At 51.7% G+C, this 10,102-nt stretch overlaps 1 long non-coding RNA gene across 1 annotated transcript; it reads left to right on the plus strand.

The window, feature by feature from the left end:
- On the plus strand, positions 377-9,492 carry LOC102159165. The gene is made up of 3 exons (XR_002339803.1): positions 377-485; positions 2,446-2,578; positions 9,371-9,492. It is a non-coding gene; the product is annotated as an uncharacterized LOC102159165 (long non-coding RNA).

Genomic DNA, 10,102 nt, shown 5'->3' on the forward strand with positions numbered 1-10,102 from the left:
TGCTTTTGTTTCCATAACTGCTTGCCACTTCCTGGCACTGTCAAACTTTAATTTTTACGGATCCTCTTGGAATGGAGAGGGGTTTCCTGAGCTATGGACTCTGGTGTATGTATGCACATACACCTGGGGAGCAGGCCACCTACACCGCCAGGACTTGGAGCTGCTGGGGGCCAGGCGGACAGGCTCAGGACCCACCAGAAGAGACGGCCTCCCCAACCGTTTCCCTCTCTGGCAAGGGCACCCCTGAGTAACGCTGCAATAACGTCAAAGGGGGGCCTCGGTTCAAGAGCTGTTCTATTGACTCATCCTCAAACGCTGCCCCTTTCTGGGTAAAAATGAGTCAGGGCTCTTCCTGTGATTCATACACTACGCAGAAATCTCTGGCTTCCTAGGACGCCAATAAAAACTCTGGACACCTAAGCAATAATTCCCAACAGTCTTTTCTTTTTGGCCGAAGAGCGCGGGGAATAAGACCAGATGCAAAGGTATGTACTTCGCAAATCTCAGCAAAGCTCTCCAGAGGGGCTCCCTTCTCTGGAGGTCCTGTGATGGGGGGCAGGGCGCGTGATGGCCACCCACATGTGTGTTACAGATGTTCAGCCCAGAGCGTGTGCCGGCTGCTGTGTTTTCCCCGGGGAGACCTGGTCCAGGAGATGGAGGCATTCCCAGTCTAGGGTGGGCAAAGGACCCCAGCTGGCAGTGCCCAGGGTCTCCTGCCTTGGGGGGGCTGCTTGGGACACAGAGGAGAGGAAGACGGCCAGGCTTTACAAGCAGGATGCTTCCCAATGCAGAGGAGCGTAAGCAACGGAGAGGAATGTATTATGACAGTACTGGGGGCATGTTATGGCCGAGCTGCATCCCTTCGAAATTTCTGTGTCAAAGTCCTAACCCCAGCACAGCAGAATGTGACTGATTTTGGAGATGGGGTCTTTAACGGAGGTAATTAAGTTAAAATGAGGTCATGACGGGGGCTTCTAATCCCATATGACTGCCGTGTTGAGGAGAGATGGGGACCCAGCAGGGTTCACAGGGAAGAGTGCGCGATACAGGGAGAGAACCGTCGGGAAGAAGCAGCCCTGCTGGCTCCTTGATCTCGGACTTCTAGCCCTGAGACCTGAGGGGGAAGAAAGAATGTCTGTTGTTTGAGGACTGTGGTGCTTTGTTAGGGCAGCCCGAGCAGACAATTACAGGGGTGTTGTGGAGACGTGCCCACAGGGATAGACTGGCCTCGGGAGAGACTGGGGGGAGGGGCAGGTATGGGAGAAAGAAGATTCTGCTGGTCCCCTCTCCTGGGTTTCTCTTCCAGCCCCTTCCATCTCTCCTCTGGTCCATACGGTGGAGAGGTATGTCTGTGGAAAGCCCTGCATTTTAGAGCCTGGGGCTTTAGCGAGCCAGAGAGAATGCTGGTATCCTTGACCCAGTTCAGAACTCCCTAGCCCAGGACTTGGATCAGCTCAGCTTGGGTTGGGGGCTTACCTGGGACAAGCCACTGTAGTGGGGGTTACGGATGGGCTGTGCTAGAGGGACATGCCAATGCATTGGTGGGGCCATTCTAGAGGCCCGAGAAGGTCCTGGAAGTAAGGGGTGCAGTGGGGAGATTACAGGGCGGCCCCCCCAGAGGGTGGGGGTGGCCTCGAGAGAGTGGCATTTTGGGCAGGGAGCTGAGATGGCTCCTGTGAGGAGAACCTGAGACGCACCCAGGGGAAGCCAGGGCGCCTTCTCAGAGGGTGACAGAGAGCACGGGGGAGGAGGACACTGCATTCAGGGTCACAGCCCAGTTTGCTCCTTGGACGGTTTCTGAGTCAAGCAAGTTGTTGGCTAAAATCAGATTTACGGCCATACGCGGGCCCTGCGAAATCAGACCTCCTGGGGTGGGAGCCAGGAATCTAAATGTTTAACCAGCTCTCCAAGCAATTCAGAGGCAGCCTGAGGACTAAGAACCATTGATGGGGAGTCTGTGGGGAGTAACTCGGAAGAATCTGCTGCCCAAAGACATCCCTGCCTGATCCCCCGTTGCTCCTTGTTGCTCTTGGCCTTTCTCTAAGGAGAGCATGCCTTGGTAGTTGGAGAAGGTGAGGTTATATTTGCATGATATTCCACAGCTATGGAGAGTGTGTGTGATGCCTGGGTAACTCTTTCCGATGAAACCTTGGGTACCTGCTACCTGAAACCAACACTGCTTCCCTGGGGGATCAAAGGAGACAAAATAGCTCCAGTGAAACAATGAGAAGAGCAGAGGCAATGTGGATTGGGGGGGCATTTCAGCAAGGCTAACGCGTGGCCCTCCCTGCAAGGTGAAAATCAGGCATGCGAGACACAGTTCAGGGCCCTTTATCCTTTTCTGGGAGATGTCGGGCAGACGGCCCTTTCGTGCGGGGGGGGGGGGGCTTTTAGGAGGAATGGGGGCTGTGCCTGACTTTGTTGCGGCTCGGCTTCCCCTGCCAGGCCTCCTGTCTAGGTGACCGTGTTTGCACGAGGGCTGCTAAGGATACAGAGCGCGTCATCCCTGATGCACTGCACAGCACATGTTGCTTGGCAATAGGTGACTCCGCTGGCATGGCTTCCTCATGGACACGAGGTAGGTGCACCTGTAACACATGTTCTTTCCAGGTCCTGTTTATAAGGAGGGGTGATCAGGACTCACATGGCGCCGTAAGGAGGGGCCTGACAGGGACACCTGGGGCAATGGGGGACACAAGAGCATGAGGAGGCAGGCGGGAATTGGGAAGGAGGTGCGATCGGCGTTCTCTGGATGAGTCCTAATCCATCTTTGAGCGAATCATAAAACTCGGTTTGCTCTCCGTGTGCGGGGAGCTGTGTGTTGAGCACGTGTCTGCTCAGCGCGTTCCTTGGGCTCCTCCCACTTACTGTCCAACCGATGAGGAAGCAGAGATGCAGTGACTCTGCCTGAGGGCTGACACTTCCCACAGGTGCCTGCGCCGTCCTTGGTTATATGCGTAAAACGCCTTGGGAACGCTGAAGTTCTGCAATAATAGGAGTCAAAATCATTACCGTTACCTTAATGGATTCTGGCCGTCTGCCTGTGTCTAAGAGGGAATTTTGTCAGATGCTGCTGATGTCAGAGCCCAAGGCTCCTCCTCACAAAGAGGCTTCCAAAGGCCACCCAGACATCTGTCCTACCACGCTACCCTGCTCCTTCCTCCAGGGCCCGCAAGAATGCTTGGCTTCAGACATTTGATTCTCTATGAAAATATGTTGCCAGGGAGGTGGAGTTCATGCAAAAATTGGTCCTTAAGACAGATGCTGCTCTGGGCTCTTGGATACAATGCTAGGCACATAGGGATTGGTTTGAGCCATCTTAAGTCAGCGTCATCTTGGAGCCCACACTTGGGTAAGTCAATAGCTAATAATCCAATAACCTCCCAGGAGAGTGGGTTAGACCCATTGTTTGAAGACGCAGAAGCCACTGCCCTGAGAACAGGCAGCAAGAACTGGGACTCCCTGGAAGAGGGGAAGGGCCACTTTGGGAACAGATGAGCCTGGGAGGCCACAAGGGACCGACTCCATGAAAGTAGGGCCAGCCAGCGCTGACCAGTGGGGGTGGGCGGCACCAGTGAGGAGGGGGCTGGTGGAAGAGACGTGGAGGATGTGAGACAGGCGGGACTTGTTGCCCAGGTGATGCTGGAGGAGGAGACGCGGATGCCACGGGTCACGTCTGGGCTGTGGCTTGTGAGCTGGTGCCCTTCATTGGAGAGCAGACCACTTGGGGACCACGTTTGTGCGGGAAGCGTGGGGCTGCAGATGAGGACTTCAGAGTCTGACGCATTGAGCTTGTGCGGGGGCAGCCAAGTGGAGATAATAATAGGCCCTGAGGGTCAGTGCCCAAGCTCTGTGGGGAGGTCTGCCCCTGGGCGCTACAGTAGGGGATCTCTGGGGGTGTCACTGGCTGCCTACCGTTGCCGGCAGAGTCTGCATCACATTATCGTCACCGAATTAATTTTCAGTTACCAGCTCCATTTGACCCAGGTGTTCTATGAACCAAGGCCTAGGGAGGAATGTGATGGGATCGGATTCGTGTCTTTCAAAGATGCCTCTGGGAGGCCAGCGGCTGCAGGGGTGCCAGCGGAAGCAGAGAGGCTGAGTCGGATGCTACCGCCATCGTCCCGCCGAGAGATGCTATAGGCTGGGACTCTTGGCAAGGGTAGTTAGTGACTGTGGGAAGAGAATGGTTTTTCATGATGTCTGGCAGGTGGCGTCCATAGGATTTGCTGAAGGCTTGGATGTGCCATGTGAGAAAACGACAGACCTCAAGAACACTTCTTAGCTGTGTCGTCTGAGCAACGAAGACTCGGGGACAAAGGCAGAGACCCAGGAGCAGTGGGCTGGGGAAGGGGCGCGTCACGTTTGAGACGCCCACCTGTGCATCAGCGGGGATGTCAGAGAGAGAGCTGCCTGTTGGAGCTGGCTGTCCTCTGGGATGGCTGAGGACACAGAGGGACCGCTGAAGGAAGGAGAGGGTGCCCCACGCTGGGCTCCCAGCTGCTGGAGCCGCCTCAATCGCCTCTGAGTTTGGGGTCGGACTTTTTTTTTTTAACCATTTTGGGGAAATCAATCCAGGCATTTCCCACGTTTCCCTCCCCCTCCTCCTTGTCCCCCTCCTCCTTGTCCCCCTCCTCCTGGAGAATCATTTACCTTTTTTCTCTGTCTACAAATTCATCAGTATAATCTTTGGTATAAAGTCTTATGGAATTTAATCACCGCGAGGCTGGGTGGCCTTCATCAGCTTACATCAAGCTTGATTTTCTGCTGTATATTTTAAGGACTTTCTTCCCATTCTTGCTTCTTATTGACTTAAGACAAATGATGCTATTTTTAATTTTCATGTCCCCGACCTCAACATGGCCTCGCTGATCGAAAGCCCGTGACCTAATACTTTTAAAGGTTCGGGGAACCTCAAGGTCATTAACACAATGTTACCAAAACTCACTTTGGCAATAACATGTATTTCCATTGCTCGAAACCTTCATTTTGAATCTCACAAGCTTCCCAAGCATCTTTTATGGTCTCTTTCAAATTCGCTTGGATAAGATTTGACATATTTTTCAAAGGGCTTCTGAATAACAGGGCCAAATTGTTGGATATTGTTGGCATGAAAATACCTGTGTGCCCCAACAGAATTATTTCTTATATTATGTTCATTTACTTTCTGGATTAATTTTATAGGAGATGAAACTGACTGCTGATTTCTTTAGGGAAAAACATGAGGAGTCCAGATTTTAATGTATTCTTTCATGTGGCCAAGAAAACTTCACTAAGTCTCAGCTTGTGAATATATATAACCCCAGTGTCGGCATTCATTTATAGAGTAGTCTAAATTCAGTCCATTAGACCAAATCCTAAAGTGCCTGTATCTGCAAAACTCTCACTGGAGTTTAAATTAATTGATAAATAGTTGCATCTTTATGCTCCAAATTATTTCAGAAGGCACAAGGCTTGACTGTAATTTCTAAGGCAGTTAGGGATGAATGAATGTTTTTAACAAAAAGATTTACATCAGTCATGAAATCCTTGCCTATTTATCTCTTAGTTCTGAGTAAAAATAGATACTCATAAAACCACCAGACAGACAGATGACCCAAACCTTGTTGCAGCGAAGGAAATGCCCCTTCAGCTGCAGGGAGCGAGTAAACTGATCGCTGGGAGGCCAGTTCTCAGCAGAGAGTCTGGGAGGTCAAGGATGCTGTGGTTTGCGCAGGTGGGACCGTCCCTTGCAAGGCTCTGTTGGGAGACTCTGCCAGCTATTTTGGGGAGGACCTTTCCTCTAAACGGACCAGTTCTGTCAAACTTTAACCATTACATTCCCTTGCTCTTGGCTTTGGCATGAACCGATCTCTGCATTGTTTTCTCATCAAATGTCGTATCAGGTTTCCCGTTTCCTGAATGATGGTGGTGGTGGTGGGTAAGTCACAACAAGGAGCATGGAGGCTCCATTCCCACCCCCATGCCGCAAGGTGTGGCCATGTGACTCCGCCTGTGCTGATGGGAGGTGGGTGGAAGTGATGCCTGCATCTCCAAGTCATGTCCTGAATGCTGAAGCCCCAACACGATGTGCCCGAGACTCGCTCCCGCCCCTTCCCACCGCTTGGAAAGCAGGTGGTGGAGCAACGCGTCAGAAAGCCCCTGGGTTCCCGCATGAGCTCACGGAGCAGCGGGGGTCCACCTGCCCAGGACTGAGCACAACCTGACTGGGCAACGAGAAACCTCTTTTTAGAGGTCCTGCGTCTTGGGGTTTGTTGGCTTAGAGCTTATCAACAGGTGCCTAGTGAGCACGCTGTAGAGTTCCTAACTCTTGCATGACAAAGGACAGCAAACTGACTGGCTTTAACACGGAAATTTATCATCTCATAGTTCTGGAGGCCAAAAGCCTGAAGTCAAGGTGTCAGTGTGGCCATGACCTTCTGAAACCGGTAGGGGGCTCCTTTTGGCCTCCCCTCAGCATCCGGGAGTCTGCCTGCCATCTCTGGCACCCACTGGCTGGCGGGCACAGCCCCTCCTCGTCCGCCTTCGTGGTGCACTCCTCTAGGCGTGTCTGCGTCCGTGTCCTATTTCCCCTTTTGCTAAGGCCATGGTCTTACTGGCTTGGGGCCCACACCACTGATTTCACCGTAACTGGATTGTTCTGGATACTTTTTTTTTTTTTTTTTTTTTAATTTTTTCAGGGCCATACCTGTGGCGTATGGAAGTTCCTAGGCTAGGGGTTGAATCAGAGCTACAGCTGCCAGCCTACACCACAACCACAGAGATGTGGGATCTGAGCTGCATCTTCGACCCACACCACAGCTCATGGCCATGTTGTATCCTTCACCCACTGAGCGAGGCCGGGGATTGAACCCGCATCCTCATGGATACTAGTTGGGTTCATTACTGATGAGCCACAGTGTGAACTGCAACTACTTGATTATTTTGTAAAGATCCTGTCTGTTTCTAAATAAGGTCACCTTCTGAGGTCCTGGGGATTGGAACCTCAAGGTATCTTATTAGGAGACACAGGTTAACCCATGACACACATGGGCGTTGGCTGAGCGCTTACTTGGGTCCAGTCATTTTTTCTAAGTGTTTACATAGGTTCCCTTATTTAATTATCACAGTAACCTTGGGAAGGAATCTCGGATGATAAAAACTGGGAGCAGAAATACGGGGTAACCTGCTCCAGGTCACACTGAGACTAGGGGTGAGCCGGGACAGACACACAAGTCAGAATCCACAACCTGCAGCTTGCAGTCTTTTCCGTCCCTCAGAAAGGAGCCCTGGGAGTTCCCTTCATGGCTCAGCAATTAATGAACACGACTAGGATCCATGAGGATGCAGGTTCGATCCCTGCCCTCACTCAGTGGAATAAGGATCCCGTGTTGCTGTGGCTGTGGTGTAGGCCGGCAGCTGTACTCCGATTTGACCCCTAGCCTGGGAACTTCCATACGCTGCAGGTATGGCCCTAAAAAGAAAAAAACAAAAAAAGCAAAAAGCCAGAAGGAGCCCTGGCCATTGGGAAGAAGAGGACAGATGAGGCCATCTCTGGGAAGTTCTTCCTGGGTGACTTGAGACGTTGGAACTGCTTTGTGTGGAGGTCAGAAGGGAAGCTGCTGGAGCAGGATGCTGACAGACATGGGTGGGCCAGGAGTTCATGGCTTCAGTCATGAAGCCTACATAGCATCCGCTGATGTCTAGAGGGTTGGAGGAGGAATCCAGGCTCTTCTGGATTTGTAGCGAAGCTATTTATTGGGAGGTGAATCCCTTTTGGGGGACAGTGTGTGTGTGTGGCTGCAGAGATCTGTCGGAACTGGAAGCAAAGCACTGAAATGCCACTGGACAGCTATGGGCTGTTTAGGGGCAAGATCCTGACACCAAATTCTTGAAGCTGTTTGGTGTCCTAGAGATGCTTGGAGTTCAGCTTGTCCCAAGAACCCACGGAAGGGGCATCTCCTGGTCAAGGTCCTTGGTGGCATCTTATTCCAGCCCTGTTTAGATGGATGGTAGTCTACCGTATTTCCAGACCTTGAGAGCAAGCCTTAAATTACCCAATGTCCCCATGTACCCTCTTCAGCCCATGAGCTCTTGAAAGCAATTATAATTACAAATAACATCAGATCTAAATCAGGATCTGAGGCACGCAGCCTGCTTTTAATCAATCACTCCAGTTCGATGCTTTATGCGCCTACTGGCAAACAACCAGAGTCTGTTCATTTCATAAGCTGGCTCAACTGATGAGTTAGGATAACCTGTGAGTTGCTCAGGCAGGGAGCAGGGAGCTGGACCTTGGCGAGAGCTGGCATCAGGGAGTGGCTGGGAGCTCCTGGGGCTTCTCAGCGGAGCCCTCTGTGACCCCTGGGTTCTGCCTGACATTTCTCCTTTACAAGGTGACCCTGCGCACAGAACCTCTTAATTAGCCCTCGGATCCACGCTTTGTGTGGCTGCCTGTCAGCTTCTTCGCCGGCTGCAGCCTCCGTTGCCATGGCAGCGCTCGCCTAACAATGGACTGCGGCAGCGGGGGAGGAGCCGAGAGGCGGCAGCCCCCAGCCCGAGAGTAAATATTCATGATAAGCCCACGAGGTGAAAAACTGCATTGTCGATGAGGTTTCTTATTCTCGGTCAGCATTAGGCTGTGCTGGGGGTGGAGAACGGAGACGTTTATCTTAGGGCTAAAACACACGAGCAAAAGTACCAAACTCTCCAAAAATTACCCAGGAAGCGCCGCCCCCCTCAGCCGTTGCATTATGACTTCTTTACCATCAAATCTGCCACGGATGTTGCAAGAAGATAGGATTACTGGAGTTCCCGTCGTGGCGCAGTGGTTAACAAATCCGACTAGGAACCATGAGGTTGCGGGTTCGGTCCCTGCCCTTGCTCAGTGGGTTAACGATCCCACGTTGCCGTGAGCTGTGGTGTAGGTTGCAGACGTGGCTCGGATCCCATGTTGCTGTGGCTCTGGCGTAGGCCAGTGGCTACAGCTCCGATTGGACCCCTAGCCTGGGAACCTCCACGTGGCGCGGGAGAGGCCCAAGAAATGGCAAAAAGACAAAAGAAAAAAAATATAGGATTATCTTTACTAACAGGTGCTATTACCATAGTATGGCCTTGTCCTAGCCAGTCATGTAATAACACTGAGTTAAAGAGAATGTGATTCAAAGCCTGAGATCCAGTCACCGGATAAATGAATAGTTTTCTGAGCTGTAGGGCCCCCCTGGTCTTGTGAACACACTCATACCTTCCTGGGAGAACATTTCGGGATGAGCAAATCTGAGGGCTGATGCTACGTCTAAGGAGCATCAGGCTGCATCTACGACGGTGTCGTGCTATGTCTATGAAGCATCTTCCAAGGCACTGCTGATACCCATTCTTCGGATACTTGCAGAAGAGAAGAATGGGCACCGGCCACCAGCAAATTGAAGTAAAACCGTGAACGTGGCCTTGAGCGTGTCATCCCCGGAGCCTGACTGCAGAAGCCTAAGGCCCTGGAAACCAGCAAGTTGGCTACTAAAGGTACCACCTCTTTGTGGAACTCAGATTTCATTTCTTTCTCCTTTTCGACCAGCTCAACTGAGCCTGGGGTGTGTCGTCACCAGGGTCCTGTGAATTCACCTGCTGGGCTGGTTTCTATAGAGACCAAAGCTGCTCTGGTTTCAACACCGTTCTCTCTCTCCTGGTCACTTGGGTCTTAAATTCCCGAAGGAAGCCTGTCAGGGGCTGGTTGGTTCCAGTGCTGGTGGCAGGGCCAGTCTGGTCCAGCAGATGAGCAGTTGGGCTCTGTTTAGCCTAATTATTAACCCCACAAGGGGACCATTGATTGCCTGCTGGATCCTTAGATGCTCAAAGGAAAGTCATTCCATAGTAATGGGGCTGCTTCAAGATAAAGACGTTCCATATCAGAACTTATTTCACTGAGTGTTAAATAACTATTGTAATTGCATTACCTGCAGCTTACTTGATTATTTAATTCAGCCTGTTGAGGAATTAATTACTATTTGATCAGTGCTGTCATTGAGAGGACAGGCATAATCACCAGGGTTCTGCACTGGTAATAACACGCTACCGTTCTTTCCCTCCGTCTGATGTGGTCTAGCAGCTGGAGCCTCATTCCTATCAG

Source organism: Sus scrofa, chromosome 16 (assembly GCF_000003025.6).
Source record: "Sus scrofa isolate TJ Tabasco breed Duroc chromosome 16, Sscrofa11.1, whole genome shotgun sequence".
Taxonomy (NCBI): domain Eukaryota; kingdom Metazoa; phylum Chordata; class Mammalia; order Artiodactyla; family Suidae; genus Sus; species Sus scrofa.